At 36.4% G+C, this 18,668-nt stretch overlaps 1 pseudogene across 1 annotated transcript; it reads left to right on the forward strand.

Moving 5' to 3' along the window:
- The first annotated feature begins 5,797 nt into the window (after positions 1–5,797).
- LOC148855586 (deoxyhypusine synthase-like) lies at positions 5,798–16,971 on the forward strand (annotated as a pseudogene). The gene is made up of 7 exons (XR_016112425.1): positions 5,798–6,114; positions 6,212–6,367; positions 7,268–7,486; positions 9,805–9,891; positions 15,930–16,053; positions 16,134–16,373; positions 16,738–16,971. The product of XR_016112425.1 is annotated as a deoxyhypusine synthase-like (transcript).
- Positions 16,972–18,668: the final 1,697 nt, after the last annotated feature.

Here is an 18,668-nt window from a genome sequence, read left to right on the forward strand (position 1 = left end):
ATAGCATACAAGACCCGGAAGCTGAACGAGGCTATGCGGCGGTATACGGTCCAGGAGAAAGAGATGACAACCGTAGTCCATTTCCTTAGGACATGGTGACACTACTTACTTAGGGCCAAGTTCACAGTCAGGACAGACAACATTGCCACAAGCTACCTCCAGACCCAAAAGAAGCTAAGTCCCATGCAAGCCCGTTGGCAAGACTTCTTGGCTGAGTTTGACATGGAGTTGGTCTATAAGCCTAGGCAAACCAACCAGGTAACTAATGCATTAAGTAGGAAGGCCAAACTGGACCCATTACAGAGATTAGTGGCTATGAGTGGTCCAAAGAGCTCCCTCCTAGACCGCATTCGAGAAGGGTTTGAGCAAGATGTGCTAGCCAAGGAGCTGCTCAAGGCAACCTAAGAAGGTAAGAAACAACGATTTTGTGTACAAGATGGATTGTTGTATACTAAAGGGAATAGGCCCTACGTGCCAAAGTGGGGTAATCTACAGAAGGAGATATTGCAAGTGTCATGACACTCCATGGGCTGGACATCCTGGCCAATGCCGTAGCTCAGTCTTGGTCAAAGTAGTCTACTATTGGCCTCACATGGCGGACGATGTGAACGTTTATGTCTGGACATGTCTTGTGTGCCAGTAGGAAAAAGTAGAGCAATAGGCACCAGGCGATCTGTTGGAGCCCATGGGAGAGTGTCTCCATGGACTTCATCTCAGCCTTGCCAAAGTCAAAAGGGTGGTGGGTCTATCATGGTCGTGGTGGATAGGTTTTCCAAGTATGCCACATTCATAGCCACCCCGACCGATTGCACAGCAAAAGAGGCTGCCCACTTATTAGTGTTTGGGACCCCAGGTTCATAGGCAAATTTTGGATGGAGTTGTTCAAGCTCTTAAGCTCAGGGTTATGCTTTTTCACCAGCTTTCACCCTCACAGATGGTTAGACTGAGCAAGTCAATGCCTTACTGGAGTTGTACTTGAGGCACTATGTGAGTGTCAACCAAAAGGATTGGGCTAAGTGGTTGGACATGGCCCAGTTCTCATACAACTTACAGAAACATGAATCAACCAACCAAAGCCCTTTTGAGCTTGCCATAGTACAACAAGCGATGACACCATAGGTACTTACGGTTGGCTACACAGGAAAGAGTCCAGCAGCCTACCATGTTGGCCAAAATTGGGAGGGACAAGCAAACTTGGTTCAGGCCTACTTGGCTAAAGCCACCAAAAGGATGAAGTGGGCTGATAAAAAATAGGTGGCATGTGGAGTTCAACATTGGGGGCTTGGTGCTTGTCAAACTACTTCCTCAATGGTTCAAGTCCCTAAGAAAGGTGCACAAAGGGTTGGTCAGGAGATATGAAGGACCATTTCCCATTGTCAAGAGGGTGGGCAAGGTGTCCTATCAAATCCAACTACCCTCCAAGCTGAAGATGCATCTTGTCTTCCATGTGAGCTACCTCAAACCATACCACAAAGACATGGAAAACCCCAGCCAAAGTACCTCAAAGAGGGCACCCATAGTCGTAGTCACATCATTTGACAAATAAGCTAAATGCATCCTAATAGATCAGACAAAGAGAAGGCGTGGTCTGCCACCCTACAAGGAGTACCTCATCAAGTGGAAGGACTTGCCAGACAATGAAAAAGCTGGGAACACGTAGAAGATCTTTGGCAGTTCAAACACTTGATTCATCACTACAATGATGAAGAAGTGAAGAGGACATCACCAAATTAGGTGGGGGATAATGTCACGAGGTGACCAGATTGATGCTATGTGACTCGACCCTACTATGGGAAGAGATGGTAGAAGAAGTTTCAGGAACACTCTAGAATCTTTAGAAGCCCTAAGACACTTCAAGAGAGTTCAAGGAGATTCCGAAAGCATTCTAGAAGCCTCATGGACACCCTTGAACTTTTTGTACATACTTCCAGAACTATTTTAGAGCATTCTTATATCTAAGGGAACTAAGATAAATCTAGAAGAATGAGGAGTCTAGAAGCAAGTCTAGAAGCAAGTCTAGAACATCCATGTTCTAGAAAAATCCTTTAAGGATGTGGAAATGCCTATAAAAGAGAACCCTCTCCTTCATTTGCAACCAACCAAGTAGTCAAGTGTTGTATTCCTCTCTTGAACAATACAAGGAGTTCATTTGAGTTCTTTATCTCTCTTTTCTTGTGTGCATTGTACTTTTGTTGCTTAAGTGTGTGCCTCAGTGTGAGGGACGAGTTGGTAAGCTACTTGGTCTCAAGAGCCAGAAGAGTTCTCTAAGTGGGGAAGACTAACTTGTGGAGCGACAGACTCCTGCCCAAGTGCCACACGAGATGCTAGAGGAGTCTAGGTCTGTGACATAGGGATGTTAATCGACCAGTTTTGGATGGATCCATTCTAATCCAAACCTTATCAAATTGGATTTGGATGGTCCATTATAATTATTGGATTGGGCCAATCCAAAATAAATTGGTCCATGTTCTTATTGGTATGAATTGGACCTAAAGCAAATTTCCAATAATTCGATTATGAGGCCAAACCCTTGTCCAATTTGAAACTTATCAAAACTGAAGCCAGCATAAAATCGCTTTTATGAAAATACTTTTACGAAAGCACTTTTACGATAACACTTTTACAAAAGCACTTTTATAAAAGTAATTTTATGAAAATACTTTTACGAAAGCACTTTTATAAAAGTACTTTTACACAAAAGCACTCTTATGAAATCACTTTACAAAAGAACTTTTACAAAAGCACTTTTATGGAAGTACTTTTATAAAACACTTTCATGAAAGCACTTTTATGTAAGTACTTCTATATAAGCATTTTTATGAAAGCACTTCTATGAAAGAACTTTTACGAAAGCACGTTTTATTGAAGTAATTCTATATAAGTACTTTTATAAAAGTACTTTTAAGAAAGAACTTTTATGAAAGCACTTTTACAAAAGAAGTTTTACGAAAGTACTTTTATAAAAGCACTTCTACGTACTTATTTTTATAAAAGCACTTCTATGAAAGTACTTTTATAAAAATACTTTTACGAAAGCATTTTTACAAAAAAAAAATACTTTTACAAAAGCAATTCTATGAAAGTACCTTTATAAAAGCACTTCAATGAAAGTGTTTTTATAAAAATACTTATACAAAAGTACTTTTATAGAAACACTTCTATGGAAGTACTTTTACGAAATCACTTTTATGAAATACTTTCATAAAAGTGCTTTTGTAGCACTTTTATGAAAGTACTTTTATCAAAGCACTTTTACAAAAGTGTTTTTTCAATGCCAAAATGGTATATTTTTGTAATTTTCAGATTTTCTTCATTTTAATATATTTTTATATATTTTATTTTTTATATAATTTTTTATATTTTCATTTGGTTTGGATTGGATCCTATCCAATCCATTTACATTTTAATCGATTGGATTGGATTTAGTTTGTGCTAATCCAATCCATTTGTAAGTGGACTCACATTGAACTGAATTGGGTTGGACCAAATCCAATGAATTGACACCTCTAATGATAGCTATACTTCTAATTTGTTATAGTTAGGTTGTACCATGCAATAGGGTTATGCGGGCATATTTGAAAGTTTGGCGCAACACAACCATGCCACAGGTCCGGGTGGGACCAGGCCATGCTTGAGTAGCCCAAAGTGCCATTAATGTGTTGTAAAAACCTGGTCCAATCCAAACTTAGCCTGGCTCATGGTCATCCCTAGGGAGAATCCAATTGTTGTGCCAATTGTTTGTGGTGTAAATGCCATTTCGATACATAAATGTACTCTAATTCACTTTTGCAACTATTATATAAGCATACATTTGTGTACTTAGTAATGATAGCTATTATAACTTCCAAGACATATTTGTTCTTACAATTGATTAAATTTGTATCAATTTTTTGATACAAGATTTGCACTCATTGTTTGCTAATGTAAAAAAAAAAAAGAGAAAAAAAAAAAAAGAATTTGGTCTTGAAATCCACATTTGTATTCATTACAACGAAAAACCGTTTAATTTGAGTAGGGGTGGCAATTTTTCACCCAACCCTTTGAACCCACCCATTTACTTGGTAGGTTGGAAATGGGTTGATGACCCATTGGGTCAATTTAAATGGGTTGAGTTGGGTTAGGTTGTGGATAACCATTGGGTTAACTACTAAAGATACAAGTATGAATTCCTTAGTTTTTTTTTTATTTTCTTCATTTGAGTGAAATGATTTATAATTAATTACTAAATTTAGTTTTTCTTGAATTAATACACTTCACCTGAATCGACATAAACCCAAATCAACCCGATTTGAGTCTGGACCAGTACGAATCAATTCAGCCCGGTCTAAATATGAACAGACCTAATCGCCTCAATTTGATTCGTTTGGGTCGATCAGCCTAGTCCCAACCCAACCCGATTTAGTATGGAGCAATCTGACATGACCTGAATTTGGAACGGTTATGGACGGACCAGTTCAACCCATATCCAGTTTGATCTGGCCTGAAGCAACCTAGCCCACATGCTTTTGCTTATTCTGATGCGACCCGACCCAACCCAAATCACAAACAGTTACGAACAAAACTGGTTTAGGCCAGATCCGATCCAACCTGAAGCCACATGGGCCACTCATTTTTGGACCCACTTTGGGTCGACCCAACATGGTTCCACAATAGTTACGGGCAAGCCAGTTTGGCCCAAATCTGGTCTAACCTGAAGCGGCATGACCCACTCATTTCAGGTTCCAGGTCGGACTAAACCGACCCGAATTTGGTCGGCATGCCCCCCTCTGCCTTGCTTCGAACTAGTCCATTTGGTCCCAGGCCCATGTACAACCTGATATGGGCTGGTCCGAGTGAATCCTCCATTGACTGAACTGGTCCAATCTGGTACAATCGGATTGATCCTAATCCAAACTATTCAATCACTCTTGATGTGATGAGCTTGAAGACAAATCCAGTTAGATCGTTCAAGTTGGTCTAATCAATTTGAACCTAAGTGGTTTAGTCAAACCTGAAACCCGAACATGGTCAATGGCTTCGCTACTTGTGTAAAAGTAATATGCATGTAATGTGATTTAAATCTTCACCACTTGTAAAAATAACAACTACTATAACCACCAAGGTATGACCAATTTGTTTGTTAAGTGAAACAACTACTATAACCACCAAGGTATGACCAATTTGTTTGTTAAGTGAAAGTTAGTTTTTAGTTTTAAGTACATAAATATAAGACTAATGGGTTTGGGCGGGTTAGATTGAGTAATAACGGGTTTCGGTTGAATTCAACCCATGTAATTTTATATAATTGGGTCATTAATGGGTTAGCGAGTTAGATGGATTGGGTTGAAGCTCAACCCAAACCCAATCCAACCTGCCCAATTGCCACTGCTATGGGTGAGAGAATTTTTGAACAATATATTTGTTTTTTAGCCAAAAACAAACACAGCCTTGATTTCTCACAATTAAGTACAATCAAATCTGAATTTTGGAAATAATCAATTCTTTCTTGTAAATTTAATTAGATTGCGTTTGAAATTGGTATAAATCAAAAACGGTATAAAAAATTACACCGATTTAATTTTGTCCACTCTTGAAAAGAGAGTATAATCATAATCGAAATAAAACTCCACTCACATTCAGTTTTACATACATTTGGATGGAGTGGAGTTTTACATCCTATCAAAAATAAAGTTTTAAATCGCTTATCTCCGGTTCGGATAAGTTTTTGATGGAATGAAATTTTACGTCCCTATCAAGCATACAGTTTTACATATATTATGTATGTAAATATTAATCGATTTTAACAATGTAAAACTTTATTCTTTCACCCATCATGTTTTTCAAAATGTAACGGTAACCTTCACGGTTCAGTGTATAAAGTTCGGTGACTCAGAGTGTTGAGAGTGAGAGCTTGTGCTGTGTGTCTGTTGCCAAACAATGGGAGAAGATCAGCTCATGGAGCCTGTTCGCTCCATAGTGCTTAAAGAATCAGAAACCCTAGAAGGAGCATGCCAACAAATCAGGGGTTACGATTTCAGCCGAGGCTTGGACTATGCTGAACTACTCAAATCCATGGTCTCCACCGGGTTCCAGGCCTCCAATCTGGGAGATGCCATCGAAGTCGTCAATCAGATGGTGACTTTCGGCTTCATAGCTTTGGAAATCGCATTTTACTTCCATTTCATCTTTGGCTTAAGTTTATATTTCTAAATTATTTTAAGCTGTTTTGAAGCTAGATTGGAGGCTCGCCGATGAGGTTCTGACTGAAGATTGTAGTGAGGAAGAAAAGGACATTGGCTATAGAGAATCTGTTAGATGCAAAGTATTCCTAGGTTTCACTTCGAATCTCATTTCTTCAGGTGTTCGGTATCTCGTCGAGCATCGAATGGTGAGAAATGAAGGGGTGTGCTTGTGTCAGCGCGCGTGTTCAGTTTCTTGTTTTCCTTTCTAATTGTTTTTCTTTCTCGTCGAGCATTGCATGGTTAGAAATGAAAGTCATAGTTTGGAAGATTGAAACTCGAACTCGATTATTTCATATTTGCATCACAAAGTTTTACCTAACAGTACCGACATTCTTGAGTGTTGCACACTCAATTTACTCTCTTCTTGCTTTCACATGTTTTTGAGTGTTGCACAATCAATTTCTCAAAGTTGCAACCATATTGTGCTTGTGACTTGTTAACAACAAGAGCAACTGCACTGATGAAGATTTGAAGTTTAATCTATAGCATGGTAAGTTATGATACTTGGGTGCTTGTATATGCTTAGTTTACCCATGTTAGACATGATATGCATCCAAAGATACTGTATACTGCATGAGCACTTCTAGAATACACTTTGTGGCATTCAGCACTTCTAAAATATGCAAATAATATATTTTTGACAAATCATACTATAAAGAGTTACATATATTAGAAGGTTAATTGACATTGGCAAGATATAAGCGTTAGGAAGCAATACTTGCAAGAAAAATTTTAAATATATTAACCTGGTATCAGCATATTAAATGAGGTGCTCAAACCAACATCCATACCCTGGCTTTCAAGAAACAGAGCATCATATCTCCTTTTTTAATTTTTTTGTAGCATGTCCATGTTTTTATCCTTATTTGAAGTTTTGAACATCTTTGAAAGTGGAAAAAGGAAGCGATCAGGTTTATATAGCAGTTGTTTTTGCTGTATTTCTGCACTATAATTTTGTCCCTGACATAACTATCCTTGTCTCTTCGGAGGCATCTGATAACATTGGAACAATATAAGATAAACTATCCTTGTTATGATGGCTGCAGGTAGATGTAGTTGTTACTACTGCTGGTGGTATAGAGGAGGACCTTATAAAATGCCTTGCACCCACCTATAAAGGTGATTTTTCTCTACCTGGAGATTACTTATGCTCAAAAGGTTTGAATCGCATTGGTAACTTGTTAGTTCCTAATGACAACTATTGCAAGTTTGAGGATTGGATCATACCAATTTTTTATCAGAAGTTGGAAGAGCAGTCCTCAGAGGTACTTACATCCTTTGACAATAATTCCATGCATGTTGTGCAATTGTTAGTTTATCATGGATATTCTTCTTTCTTTCCCTTTCTTTAACCATTTATTTCCAAGGATTTCTTTCTTAGATAATCAAATGTGATTTTTTATCACATTGCAATTACTTCCATGCAATTGCTTTTTTGGTCTAAGTCAATATCATTTGCAAATACGTACTTTTAGGACAATAAATCACATAAAACTCATATTGCTATCAGATAATAACAATGGAATATTGGAAGGAAATTATTGACTTTTCCATTTATCCAATTAATGACTAATTTCTTCATTGATACCATCAGTTGCCACCTTTATAGCTACTATAGCAATACCTTCTTTGACAGAATTTAACTAGTGTTCAAGTTCTTTCAACTTTGCCTGAGTTGAAATTGTCATTTATCTTCTAACCTCAGATTAATGCTTTAATATTGGATTTCTTGGGGCATATAGCCCTGTACTGGAAAAATGGAAATTATAATACAAGAAAGAGAACAGAAGAAAAAATGGTCCACTTTGAGGTGGGAATCTCATAAACCCAAAGCTTAGTTTTCGAGTTATCCTTCTTCACTGACATGGCCATACAACATCTACACCCTTAAATGGATTACTAAAACCAATTCATACAAAGACCCCTTAGTGCTGCCCAACCAATAACAGCCTTATCTTATTCAATATCCTCTTCTGACCAAACAAATCCAACCTAATAATCTAATATAAATACATGTCCTACGTGAAAATCCTAATGTTGTGCACTTTCACAGCTTGCCGCTATGGTACTGTTCATCTGATACATTATGCTAGTATGCTATGTTAAAAGCTGGCAATTCATGGCTATTTTTAAGAAGGAACAAAGCCCAAGGCAACCACAAAAAATGATTCTTTGTATTTTATTTTCATTTTATTCTCTCCTCCCTCCGTTCATTTTCCTTTTAAACTGGTCACCACGGTTGATTCTGTACTGCCTTTCTTCTATCAAGGGAATGTTTATCTTATCGGTGTGTCATTGAAACCCTCTGCTTCATATTGTCATATCAAAGACAATTCAATAACTTAGGACATCATGTAGCTTATAGTTTTATTAAAAAACTGAAAAGAACCACCTTCATAATGAAACCCTCTGCTTCATCTTGTCATATCAAAGACAATTCAATAACTTAGGACATCATGTAGTTTATAGTTTCATTAAAAACTGAAAAGAACCACCTTCATAATGAGGCAGCCTTTCTTCTATCAAGGGAATGTTTATCTTATCGGTGTGTCATTGAAACCCTCTGCTTCATCTTGCCATATCAAAGACAATTCAATAACTTAGGACATCATGTGGTTTATAGTTAAATTAAAAAACTGAAAAGAACCACCTTCATAATGAGGCAGCCACAATGTTTTAAAAGCGCAAGGCGTAAAAAAAAAAAAAAAAAAAAAAAAAAAAAAAAAAAAAAAGTGTAAGGGGCATTTGGTACCTGAGGCACAAGGCACACACCTTTTCGAAGCAAGGCGCAAAAATACAAAATGAAAAGCTAAGAAATACAAAAAATGTGAAAAAACTCAAAAAAAATGCAAAATAATTAAAAATTATTAAACATAATATAAACTTAAATTTTAAAATGAATGCTTTAAAAAACCTATTATCTCAAATTGCATAAACTATATCAATCTCTTTATTTTTTTCCCAATTGCATTACTTCAAATAGCTAATGTGATGTTAAACACTATGCTTTCCTAATTCTAAGAACCGCCTTTGTACCAAGCCCCTCGAGGCAAGCCCAAACAAGTTCATATTATGGTCTTAAATTCTTAATCCTTATTAAAAAAGATTTTATAACTTTAACTATCTTTTACAAATATCTTTTATTAAGATGGATGAATGAGCAACATTAGCAAATATGGGGTTTTCTGAGCTTCGGTGAGCAAATGTTATTCATTCATCCTAGTGAAGGATATTCTTAAAAGACAATTAAAGTTATAATCCTTTTTTATAGATTTGTTTGGGCTTGCCTTGAGGGGCTTGGTCGGGGGTCCGAGGGCAGAGCCCTTAAGGAGTGCACCTGGGCTGAAGTGCAAGGCCACCAAGTGCACGCCTTTTTCAAAGTACTGCGCCTAGGGGCTAGTGCCTCACCTATGCACCTAGGCGCACCCTTTAAATCATTGGGCAGCTAGTGCCCCCCCCCCCCATCAATTTGTTATTTTTTTGGTAGGTAATCTCCATGCTTTTGTTATTGTTGATCATTTTTTTTTTGTTTCACTTCATTTTTGTGATTATTCTTTTTTTTCTTTTATTCTTATCATAACAGAATGTACTTTGGACACCATCAAAGGTGATTGCTCGTTTTGGGAAAGAAATTAATGATCAAAGTTCATGTCTTTTCTGGGCATACAAGGTAAATTTCAACAAAGGAACTATGCAAAGTCCTAAATGGGGGTCTCATTGTTATTATTTCAATCCACCACACCTATGTTGCTACAAAGTCTATCATAGTTATTATTTCTATTACTTTATCATCGGTAGTTATGGGGGTCTCATTGAATCTTTTTCTTTATGTTTTGTTTTCGAATCCATTCAGCATAATTCATTGATGCACTTGGTAGGTATGGATAGCAAATTTGAGAGCAGGGTAGCTCTGTTTGGAGCAAAATGTGTTAAATACTGATGGTGTATTCACTGGATGGACTGGGAATAAATAATATCGATGCAGTTGCAAAACTGAAATTAAGTGGTTTAAATGCATGAACAGGTTTTCTACATGTGCTCAACAAGACCAAATGATGGTGGTTGTAGTAGAGACCTAGGATCAAATCTTGCTGCCACCAAAGTTTGGGGGGGTTAAGGTGATGGGGGTGGGCTACCCTCCATTGTGTAGCCTCATGAAGCACACAAAACATGTAACCATTGTGATGCGGTTATGTATATATATGTATGTATATATATATACGCATTTGTAAATTTGGCTTCTTTCCAAGAAAAGGGATTATGTGATGCGGAAGATTAAGGTAGCATAGTTAGACCATTCGTTCAATGAAGAGATTTCTGGTATATCTCTCTAATGGTGTACTGCACTTGTTGTCCTTAACCTTTCTTGTCCATGAATAACCTTTTTTAAAGGAATTTGAGGTCTTGGACAAGGTGATCCATTGTCTCCATTCCTTTTTAGCTTGGTAGTTGAAGTTCTTAGAAAATTGATCTCAAGAGCTAATAGCTTGTAGTTGATTAAAGGCTGGTTGATTGGGAGGGATAAAATTCTTGTAATTCACTTGCAATTTGTAGATGATATCTTAGTTTTCTGTGATGGGCATGGTTCAAAATATTGATACACCCCTATGTATCGGCAGCGGCATATCGGTACTTAAAATAACTCGCTTTTATATGCTTTTGGTTTTTTTTTTCAAAATTTGGTTTTTGGGCATATTTTTAACCATATTTTTTTTATTAAAAAAGAGTGGTTCCCGAAACCCTTTTAAATAGGCGTATCGTGAAGCCACTGGTACAATACGATACATCCGATACGGGGTGTATCGTATCGAAATATTGAACCCTGGTGATGAGGATTGTAGAGATGGAGTGGAAAACATGAACAGTTGGTAGTGAATCTTTTTGAGAGGGTCTCTAATTTGAAGATTAACTAGATTAAAAGTTTATTGGTTGGTATCAATGTTTATGAAGATGTGTTGGGGGATATGGCAAGTTCTTTGGATTGTGAGAAAGGGGATTGACCGCTCAAATACTTGGGGTTACCTCTAGGTGACAACCCTAAATCACTCGGCTTTTGGAACTCAGTGGTGGAAAAGTTTGAGAAGAGATTAGTTGGGTAGAAATTAAATTATATTTCTCTGGGAGGGAGAATAATTTTGATCAATTCCACCTTAGCTAACCTTCCTATCTATTATATGTTAGTTTGAGAAAAATTGAAAAGGTTATGAGAGACATTTTGTGTGAGCCGAGAGGAGAGAAGAAAGTTAAAAAGATCATTTGCTTAAATGGGTGAAGGAGGTGAAATTGAAGGCAAAAGTGGGAAAGTTTGAGAAGAGATTATTTGGGTAGAAATTAACTTATATTTCTCTGAGAGGGAGAATAATTTTGATCAATTCCACCTTAGCTAACCTTCCTATCTATTATATGTTAGTTTGAGAAAAATTGAAAAGGTTATGAGAGACTTTTTGTGAGCCGAGAGGAGGGAAGAAAGTTAAAAAGATCATTTGCTTAAATGGGTGAAGGAGGTGAAATTGAAGGCAGAAGTGGGAGGAGGGGGGGGAAGGATTTGGGAATGTTAGAATGAAAATTTTGGCCTTATTGAGCAAATGGCTATGGAGATTTTTGAAGGAAAGTAAAAGACTTTGGCACAAAGTGGTTTTCCTCAACCACATCAGGTATGATTTGGTCTCGGGTCAGAAAATTAGGTTTTGGGAAGATATTTGGATCAAGGACCCCCCCCCCCTTGGGCTTCACTAGGAATCTTAGAGAATTTGAAATCCCCATTGTGTCTTCTTTGCTCATCTTGCTAAGTTCTTTTGTTCAAGGGGTGTGGATAGTAAGACTTTGTTTAACTCCCTTGTAACCTCCTCACCTTTCTCTTCACCTTCTTTCCCTGTTAAGGAATCTGGTGTTCCCCCATTTCTCCTAGAGTTGGTGCTTTTTACTGGGAAGTGTTTCATGGCTGCATTAACACTTGTGATAAGCTCGAAAGGAAGAGACCAAACTAGTATTTGTCCCCCAATTGGTGCTGCTTATGTAAGCTAAACGATAAGACTGCATTTCATCTCTTAATCTCCTATCCCTTTGTTGGCTTCATCTGGGATTGGTTTTCTTTGCTTCCCTATTCCTCTCTTAATTGCAGTTGTACAAACAGGAGGGACAAATTTATGTGAAGATAACAGGAGGGACAAATTTATGTGGAGACGTACTGGGGCAGCAGTGGTTTAGATGGTTTGGGAGGAAAGAAACTCAAGAATATTTGAGGAAAAGGAGAGGAATAGGGAAGCCTCGATAGAGATCATAACCCTAATTGGGCCAAGACCTTGGATCTTTTCTCAGATTTTAAGGTTGATGATTTTTTCAGAGCTTGGGGGGCTATAGCTGCCTCATCTTCTAGAAGACAGATGGCAACAATGGACTGATCACCCCCATCCTAGTGGCTGGTTGAAACTGAATTTCAAAAGGAGTTGTGTGGGCAATCCAGGCCCCTCTGGAATTGGAGGGGTAATCAGGGATTAGGAATTCTTCTCAGGTTCCAGTTGAGCAACGTGATGTGGCAACAGCAGATTTTTTTTGGATCAGCAGGCAACAACAGAATTCTCGGCAGCTGTTTTTGGAGTTGAGCAAGCCAAAGAGTTGTATTTTGAAAGATTAATTATTCAAGGTGATACCAAAATAGTTGCGGACTGGCTAAAGGGGGAAGGAGTATTTTGGCACCCAAGGAATGTTCTCAGGCGGTTCAAATAGCTCTCTAAGGATTGTCTTGTTTTTGAAATGGTGTTTCTTTTTTGTGGCTTTTCATTGCTGTAATCCGGAGGGGGTGACATCTTGTCACCTAGTTATGTTGTACTGTTTTTTCCTTTTAGCAATAAAATTCCTTTTTATTTATCTTCAAAAAAAAAAGTTAATTGGGTTGGAAGATCTGCCAACAGCCTGGCGGATGGTCTAGCTAAGCAAGGGCAATAGAGACAGACTACGGTTCAAATAGCTCTCTAAGGATTGTCTTGTTTTTGAAATGGTGTTTCTTTTTTGTGGCTTTTCATTGCTGTAATCCGGAGGGGGTGACATCTTGTCACCTAGTTATGTTGTACTGTTTTTTCCTTTTAGCAATAAAATTCCTTTTTATTTATCTTCAAAAAAAAAGTTAATTGGGTTGGAAGATCTGCCAACAGCCTGGCGGATGGTCTAGCTAAGCAAGGGCAATAGAGACAGACTATGTTTTGGGTTCAGTTGTAATACTTTGGGGGCTTTAGATACCTGGTGTCGACTTGTATCTTCACAACTTCTTCTTGTTCTGCTTTCTTATAATAAAATATTTTTCTGAGTTGATGATAAAAAAAGAATAATAACCTTTTTTTCTTTTTGCATTATAGCAGATGGCTATCAGCCTGAAGCTTTCCATACTGGAGAGAGGGTAATGTGGGAAAACATGTGAATCTATATCACGCCACTAGCTTTTACTCCTCTTGGAGTCATGGTAAATAGGCTGGCAAAGCCACCAAACCCTCTTTGCCCATTTCTGGTAGGACTTCTAAGGATGCATTCCCCCATTACAGTTAGTCCTTTTTACTTCTTGTCTAGCTAACCCATCAGTTGACTGTTAACTGATCTTTGGACCCAAGTGAATCTTGTAGCTATTAGCCTGCTGCTTGCCAAGCTTCTTACTTTTCTTAGCATGTACCAATACTGCCATAATCCTAAACTTCTATTTCTAGGCTTGCCCACTACTACGTTTTTCCTGCCTCAATGTTCCTGGGTTCTTTTTAGGAGGTAAGGAAAGTCAGGATTTTTTCTTTCCTTTTTTTTGTAATTAGAAGAGAAAGAGAGGTTAACAAGTTTAAAATCTGCATCTGCAGTACACTTTTAGAAGCAGGGTGAGATGTTTCACAAGGATGTGTAACAAGGAGAAAGTGGATGAGACTGAAACTTACAGGAAAGTTTGTAGGTGTAATGGTGTGGTACTGTGTTTTTCCCTTGTCCTTTGAAGAAGATTTGCAGAATGAGGCTATGGTTATATAAAGAAAAGGTTTATATTAATGAGGATTAGTTTCTAGATGATCAGGAATGAATTGTGACAGTGTAAATTGGGTGTCAGTAGGTTTGATAAGATTGAGGTTGTGCTTGATGTTCAGTATTTTGTCAGGTTGGAGTGATGTTGGGTGTCTTCGGAAAGTTATGGTTGTGGGTCTTTATAACCTTGTTAGTGATATCTTAACCCTTAAGGAGTACAAATGCAAATATGTAGAGTGCAAAACCTTATATTTTGTATGTATTTACGCTGTACATATTTGCATTTGTACTGCTTCCAAACTGAGCCTAACTAACTAGTTGAGGGCCAGATCAATTGCATAACTAGTTGGTCATAACTCATGAGGTGAGAGGCAACACCTAGGGCTTTCTTTGCTGAATCATCTGACAAGTCTTAATCTTAACCATGGAAAACCTCCCAAGCAAAAGCTTTTGACCTTGAGGGGTACTGGACCAAGCCAAAGGGATTTAATGGCACTGCCTAAAGAAGTGGTTGAGAATAAAATTCTGAAAAAGAAAGCACAAGTAAACAGGCCTAGGGAATTAAGTGTCCAAATTCTAGCATCAGAACCAGAATTTGAAATGAAAATATTATTCAACAAATCGAGTGCTTTACAGGCTTTGTGAATTTCAAAATCTGCCGACACTCTCCTATGTTCCAAATCCCAGGTGCAACCACTATTGGAATTGTTTTTACAGCAACGATTATTTTAATGAAAAACTGTTGGACTGTAAAAATAGCTTGTTTTCACATGTCCGTGTCTATTGGAAAAGGAGATATTGTACCAATAGTATATTTAAAATGATAAATACACTTTCAAATAAACATCATCTTATTGATTCAATAATCAACACTACATATTTCTTTTCATTAAATGATTACAAAAATTTAAAAGAGAGCTTCTGTTGAAGTTCAATTTCACCCAGCTTCTCCAATTAATTTATTAGCGTTTTTTATCAGCAAAAACAAACAGAAAGATTTTCTTAAAAATATTGAAAAAGAAAAACGATAAGTGGACACCCCCTTCTTCCAAGAGAGAATCAAAAGATGGGATCATTCAAAAGACCAAGCACAAGCTCTTACAGATAAAAGACAAGTGCATGAATAAACTTGCAGTCTGCACACTCTTAATTATCTTTCCCACTCCTCTACCCACAGGATGTCTGATCCTGGACCAACCTAAATGATCAGTTTATCCTAAAATCTGTAGTTTAGTGGTTGGAACATATCATATGTTCAGAATCTTATTCCACTGTCCTGTTATGTAGTATAATTCAGATTTCTCTTTTATCAATGTTTGGATGGTTGATAAAGAGAATTAGATGACACTCGAAGGGCATTTGTGTTTTTTCAAATGTCACTTAATGGCTGATTAACGGGCTGGTTAACAGCAGGTACTGGATTGACATGTTTTGAAAGTTCGGGTACTGAATTGTCGTGTTTTGAAGTTTAGGGACCAAAGTGGCATTAGGCCCAAAGAGAATTAGATGACACTCGAAGGGCATTTGTGTTTTTTCAAATGTCACTTAATGGCTGATTAACGGGCTGGTTAACAGCAGGTACTGGATTGACATGTTTTGAAAGTTCGGGTACTGAATTGTCGTGTTTTAAAGTTTAGGGACCAAAGTGGCATTAGGCCCAAAGTACAGGGTACTAATCGGCAATTTTCCCTTTTTTATTTTGCATCATAGCATTAATAGTCCTCTATGTTTTTACAAAACAACATTCCAATCTTTTGTCCAGGTTTAACAGATGGCTCACTAGGTGACATGTTATACTTCCATTCCTTCAGAAAACCTGGCCTAGTTATTGATATCGTGCAAGGTACGCTATCTTTTTCGGTTTTGCCATCGCCCATTGCAATCATTTGGTAGTGTGAGAATGATTCTGGTACCAGTGAACAGATATTAGGGCCATGAATGGGGAAGCCGTCCATGCAAGTCCTAGAAAGACAGGCATGATAATTCTTGGCGGAGGCATGCCCAAGCATCACATTTGCAATGCCAATATGATGCGCAATGGTGCAGATTATGCTGTTTTGATCAACACAGCACAAGAGTTTGATGGGAGTGATTCTGGAGCACGTTCTGATGAGGCTGTCTCATGGGGAAAGATACGAGGATCTATCTGCTAAGACTGTCAAAGTATAACTTCCTTTACCCCCATCCCTTTTTTGTGGGTAGTCTTTAAATTCTGGAACTAGGAAAACTGACAATGGTTGGCCTAAGAACAATCTAGTCCTCGACCAACAGAAATCGTATTACAACTTTTCCTTCTCTTTTGTGTCTGCATGCTTGTGCAGTGTCAAATTTCCTAACAGAATTATCCAAATAGTTGTGTCACGGTTAATGAGCCTGTCGACATTCATAAAGCTGTTTCTGTTTAGGATAGCCTATGAAAGCACATGGAAATGTTCCAAGAAGTGCAACTTCGATTTCTTTCCTTTTTTTGTTTTTTGCCAAAGTGCTCTAATTCATGCTCTCTGTTTTTGGTTTGTGGCGTCACCAGGTACATTGTGATGCAACCATTGCTTTCCCACTACTGGTTGCAGAGACGTTTGCCAAGAAGGCTAATAAATATACAAAAGTTGGTGCTTAATGAAAGATGGTTTAGGCCACATTGCCAATAAGGCTAATAATAAATATACAAAAGTTGGTGCTTAATGAAAGATGGTTTAGTCCACATTGATTTCAAATTCGTTCTGGTATCAGTAAAAATATATTTAAGCATGTGTAGTGGGAATTTCAGTCCCAGTGGTTTGCATGATGCACATGACATGGAGCATGGGTGAATGAATAACTTCGATAACAGGAATTACAAGCGTTGAAGACTTGATTTGCACTTCAGCAGGTGGGAATGTTAATATGGGATTGATTATGATACGCTCGATACGTATTGTATTGGTATTGGACTGCACCAATACAGGATACGCTATGACTGGCATCTGTTAATTGTGCGTGTCGGCACATATCGCATAGTATATTGATCAATACATGCTGATACAAAAGTGTATCAACCATGGTTTCAACGAATGATGCAACATCTTACAATGAAAAAATGGGAGTAGCATAACTCAAATCCTAGTTGGTCCATGCCCAAGCATGCATGTACATTAACTACAAAGTCATTTGTTATTTCATGGTAATAAGTGTAATAAGATAACTTGTATTAAATTTAATGTATACATAACAAACAAAAAACAACATACATTTATTTTCAAAAACATCAATTATAAATTAAAAAGGACAATATTCAAAATTAGTATTTTATAAATTGATGGAATAAATAAATTATAAAATCCATAAAAACACGCACACACACATATATCAAAAATGAATTTTAATTTCAAAAATTATACAAATAAATGATTCATAATAGAATAATTATTTTAATACTTAAGTTTTATAAATTTGCATATGGTATATATCTTAGATTTTTATAAATTTAATATTAATATTTTAATTTTCATTAAATAACAATGTATTTATTATTTACAAAGTATTGGATCTATCAAATCCACTAATCTACATTTTATATAAAAGTAGTTTTTAACTTCAAAATTTTATAAAAATAAAATACTAATAATGGAAAATTTATTTTAGTAATTAAAATTTATGAATTTTTATATGATATGCATTTTTTAAATTTTAATAGATTTGATATTTCAAGTTAAGATTATATATTTTTATAAATTATTAATTGACATTTTAATTTACATTTTATGATAACATATTTATTGTTTACAAAAATATAAATATTATTTATCAAACATTTAAGAATTAATTTTTTAGTTGAATTTTTTGTTAATGTTAAAAAATAAAATTAGTAAAATAGAAAAAAAATGATATAATAATTCAAATATCATAGTTGCATATGCTTTATGCCTTACACTTTAATAGATAATAAAATAATGTTGGCTTTTTGCATGTATTAATTCATAAAAATCTATATAATATTTGCCTTAGACACTTAATTGATGCATTATTAATAAAATTGTATAATATCTACATGTCCTGATATATTAATTATAATATATTTGTCATTTAAATATATAATTCCTATGTATTTATATATTATTTATAGTTGTGTTGACTAAACTTAATGCTATTAACATATTTATGAAATTTGTGTGCGTTTTCTTAGCACATCCAAGTGTTTAAATATGATACTTGATACCAATACTATTATTTATAGTTGTCATTCGTATAGTTTAATGCTATTATTTATAGTTGTGTTGTCATTCGTATTCATGTGTTTCCCAAGCATATCCGTATTTAAGTTTTCAATATGATACCCAATACCAATACTATAATGCTTGAATATCATCACTATTTGATGCAATTTTATTGTTTATAAACTACTTCTCAAGACTATTTGTATCCTCATAGAGAGGTTGCAAGTTGAAGTGACCAATTACATTTTGAAACTTTATTTATTTA

This window comes from Nelumbo lutea, chromosome 4, assembly GCF_056320005.1.
Source record: "Nelumbo lutea isolate HS-2025 chromosome 4, American lotus-T2T, whole genome shotgun sequence".
NCBI lineage: Eukaryota > Viridiplantae > Streptophyta > Magnoliopsida > Proteales > Nelumbonaceae > Nelumbo > Nelumbo lutea.